This window comes from Pristiophorus japonicus, chromosome 11 (assembly GCF_044704955.1).
Source record: "Pristiophorus japonicus isolate sPriJap1 chromosome 11, sPriJap1.hap1, whole genome shotgun sequence".
Lineage (NCBI taxonomy): Eukaryota > Metazoa > Chordata > Chondrichthyes > Pristiophoridae > Pristiophorus > Pristiophorus japonicus.
Genome location: NC_091987.1, coordinates 181,658,893 through 181,663,520, shown reverse-complemented (window position 1 = coordinate 181,663,520; position 4,628 = coordinate 181,658,893). Strand labels below are relative to the sequence as shown.

Sequence of the window (4,628 nt, the reverse complement as noted above, 5' to 3'; positions counted from 1 at the left end):
ACTTTTTGAAGTGTAGTCACTGTTGCAATGTGGGAAACACGGCAGCCAATTTGCACACAGCAAGCTCCCACAATCACCAATGTGATAATGATCAGATAATCTGATTTTTGTTATGTTGATTGAGGGTTAAATATTGGCCAAGACACCGGGGATAACTCCCCTGCTCTTCTTCAAAATAGTGCCAGGGGATCTTTTACATCCACCTGAGAGCGCAGACTGGGCCTCGGTTTGACGTCTCAGTTGAAAGACGGCACCTCCGGCACTGGAGTGTCAGCCTAGAATTTTGGGGGGTCAAGTCCCTGGAGTGGGATTTGAACCCACAACCTCCTGACTCAGGCGAGTGTGCTACCCACCGAGCCATAGCGTCATCTGGCATGCGGCTGCGAAGCATGAGTCAGCAGCAACCCTTGAGTGAGCACAGGTCACGCTATCTCCCAACATAGCAAATAAAAAAACCCTGTAAACTGAGAGAACGAGATAGAATCTGGAGACTAAGAGTACTTTGACTCCCAAGCCAGTGTCTCAGTGGAGTGTTTTGCATTGATACAATTGAGATTCGGTTGCAGAGTAACTGATTCAACATGCTGAGCTATAGATGTTGCAGATGGCCAATTTGTTTCTCCGAAACTGTAGAAATTCAAATCCAACTATAACGAGAGTCAGGCAAAATACTTCTTGAAAATGTAATGGAACATTTATCAAGATTCAGCTCACATGTAACCTGATCCGGTAAAGATTACCGTGTTTGGCATGGTATGCCATAATGATGTCATGAAATCCACAAAGTAAAACAAAACCCTCAGTGTTGAATAATAGCTTGTGATGAGTATGTGACAAGCCTGTCACATTCCCACTGACTTACAGCATGTCCCAATGCAATGATACTCTCATTACCTTAATGGGACTATTCCAGGGAACGCTTACCAAGATCATATCTGTAGGCTCCCACAGGGCCTCAATGGTACAATGCATTACCTGGTGTAGTTCTGATCCTACAGACTAGGAAGCTCCCAGGACTGAGCTCTGGTCTGTGTTAAGTAATCGCAGCTGGAACAGTGGTGGGGGTGATGCAATGTTCTGAAATCATTACCCAGCATCTCGAAGGGGAGCAGGAGAAGTATGGAAGAAAGAAAGACCTTTCACGACCACTGGATGTCTCAAAACACTTCACAACCACTTTTGGAGTACAGTCACTGTTGTAATATGGGAAACGCAGCAGCCAATTTGCGCACAAGCAAACTCCCACAAACAGTAATATAATAATGACCAAAAAATCTGGGTTTTTTGCTATGTTGATTGAGGGATAAATATTGGCCAGGACACCAGAGATAACTCTGCTGGTTTTCTTTGAAATAGTGTCATGGGCTCTTTTACATCCACCAGAGAAGATCGACAGGGCCTCGGTTTAACATCTTCATCCAAGATGACGGCACCTCCGACAGTGCAGCACTCCCTGAGCACTGCATTGGAGTGTCAGTCTAGAATTTTTGTGCACAAGTCTCTGGAGGGGGACTTGAACCCACAGCCTTCTGACTCAGAGGCAAATGTGCTACTCACTGAACCACAGCTGGCACTGTATAGGAGAGACTTACAGACCAAAAAGATACCTTCAATATTTTTCCATTTTTACAGCAGTTTATTATTTCAGTGAGTGCTGCTATCACATTAAAATGTTTAAAGTCATGCAACATAGGTTAAAATAAAATCAAACTGGCTCCCCCGTCGTCTAATCCCACGTGCATCTATACATACCATAACAGTAACAGTAGCAGCGACAATGGCAGCAACAGCAATTTCCATTTATATAGCTACTCCTCATTTGGAAGGAAATCTCGGAGCCCTTGGCCAGAGGTGTGACATTCCTCACAACCTCACAACAGACACAGACTCAAAAGATGGCTGTTCATGCAGGAACTTGTCAGTTGACCTGTCCCTGATGCTTTATTGTGAAAACAACAATGGCTGTGTTACCACAGTAGTCCACTAGGTGGAGCAGTAGTCCACTAGGTGAGAATGATAAAAGACATGGTTGATGAGACAGGTTTGGGGGAAATTTTTGACAGAAGGGAGAGAGGAAGTAAGGAGCAGTGGTTCGAGCAAGAATCCAAAGAATATGGACTCAATCATCCACACTCTCAGTCACTCAGGCTCACAGTCACATGAATGCACATTTATTCACACCCACACACGCCACATTTGTTCATACATTTGCACATTCACACACATGGATCCACATATTTTATGCTGTTTTTATATCGCACAGAACCTGCAATGTTGCCGTTGGCCTCCAATGTGTGGGTGTCCTACAAGTTGCGGCAACGATAAATTGGCATGATTCACTAACGCTGCTTACTGAGAAGCCCCAGGGAAAAACAATTCATCAGCCTTGGCAAATCTGGCAAGTTTACTTTGTGGTGAGAAAGAAAGAATATTTATATAGTGCCTTTATGATCCCAGGACTTCCCAAAGCACTTTGCAGCCAATGAAGTACTTTTGAAGAGTAGTCACTGTGGTAATGTAGGAAACGTGGTGGCCAATTTGCAAGGTCCCACAAACAGAAATGTGATAGTGAGCAGATAATTTTTTTTAGTGATGTTGATTAAAAGATCAATATTGCCCAGGACACCAAGGATAACTTCCTTGCTCTTCTTCAAAATAATGCCATGGGATCTTTTCCGTTAAACCGGAATCTGAAAGACGGCACCTCCGACAGTGCAGCACTTCTGCTGTACTGCATTGGATTGTCAGCCTAGATATTGTGCTAATGTCTCTGGAGTGGGATTGAATCCACAACTGTTTTTATGCAAAAAAACAGCACTGTTTGGCTTTTAGTGCAGTTGAAAGGTGAGATAAATATGGCGAAAGTATAAGTACAATAGCCTTCCCTCCCCTACCCCCGCACGGACCAACATTTGTGAGAAAGGTTACTTTCGCAGCCAACGTCGGAACTCAAACGTGCGCCCACTTGGACCCACAACTTTCTGAGTCGGAGTCAAAAGTGCTACCAGTGAGCCATGGACTGCACCAGACCGGTGTATCAGGAGCTGGTGAATTGGCACGGTATTTAACCCAATGTAAAAGCAGTATTATAATCTCGGCCTTTTGGTTAAGATCATGCGTAACTGACCTGACAGGGGAGTAACCACCATAACCCCAAGGTGGTTCTCCCTGGATCAGGAAGGTATATGCTTGCTTTTTTGGAAATAGGAGGTGGGTGGGGTGGCTTGACCCATCCACCTCCACGGAGGTGTGTGGGGGACCTGACCCATCCACCTCCATGGCACGAACCTGGTATTGCAGTACTTCCAGGAACGGTGCAGTGGCTCTAGGCCTTTTGGCTAAGAGCATTGGCGCAGAGTGATCCTTGAATGGGCCCAAGGTGACCTCTGGCGTTTGTGATTTGACAAAGAATTGGAATGATTGGCTACGAATTTCAAAAAAAAAAAAAAAAAATTATAATCACACAGACACACAACAACCTGCATTTATATAGCGCTTTTAACGCAGTAAAACGTCCCAATGTGCTTCACAGGAGCGTTATCAGACAAAATTTGACACGAGCCATATGAGGACTTATTAGGATTGGTTGGTCAAAGAGATAGGTTTTAAGGAGAATCTTTAAGGAGGAGAGAGAGGTAGAGAGGCAGAGAGATGTAGGGAGGGAATTCCAGTGCTTAGGGCCTAGGCAACAGAAGGCATGGCCACCGATGATGGTGTGAAGGAAATCAGGGTTTCGCAAGAGGCCAGAATTGGAGGAGATCTCAGGGGGTTATAGGACTGGAGGAGGTTACAGAGATGGGAGGGGTAAGGTCATGGAGGGATTTGAAGACAAGGATGAGAATATTAAAATCAAGGTTTTGCCGGATCGGGAGCCAATGTAGGCCAGCGAGTACAAGGGTGATGGGTTAACAGGACTTATTTACAATCACACACTCGCACTTATGTACACACAGCGTAATTGCAGGCTGAATGTTCAGGTGATGGTTGCTGTGTGTGTGTAATGAATTTAATTGCACACGTGCACTTTACAAACCTTCCATTTGATTAAGTGTGCCTCACATCACAGAGTTTTCAAAGGCTCTTGTGTACATTGCAGTACATCAATCTATAAAAAGTGCTGCCTTTAGCCTGCAGAATGAGCAAATGACACCCGTCTGGCCACAAGCCAGGAATATCTGCCCATTTTATCGAATAAATAGTTTCCATTTATTTCTGAGGAGGTTTTTTTTTGTTCTGGTTATAAAAAGATGCATCTGTCAGTGTCAGTGCCGCCTTCTGTACTGACTGATCTACTATCTCTGAGAAGATGGCTAATTCCTGTGGGTTTTTACACTAAATAAAGCTGCAGCCAGCTCCACAGACAGGCTCATTAAACTCAAAGGGTGTCTCTTTTTGTTTTATATACGCAGATTAAAGTAATACAGAAAAGGCTCACGGTGCGGAGGACGAGGTCAATCCCTGGGAAATAGCTTCCTGACTTGAAAGAACATTTTTTCTTGTTGTAATTTTGCCTGCATTTATTAACCTGCATTTATTAAGCACTCTATCACAGCTCTTAGACATGTGCTTCGGATAGAACAAATTATATTGTTCATGCGACTATTATTACATGGGTAAAACATCAGCCA

At 44.1% G+C, this 4,628-nt stretch overlaps 1 pseudogene; it reads left to right on the top strand.

The window, feature by feature from the left end:
* Nucleotides 1-3,085: 3,085 nt before the first annotated feature.
* Nucleotides 3,086-3,325, top strand: LOC139276606 (U2 spliceosomal RNA; annotated as a pseudogene).
* The last annotated feature ends 1,303 nt before the right edge of the window (nt 3,326-4,628 follow it).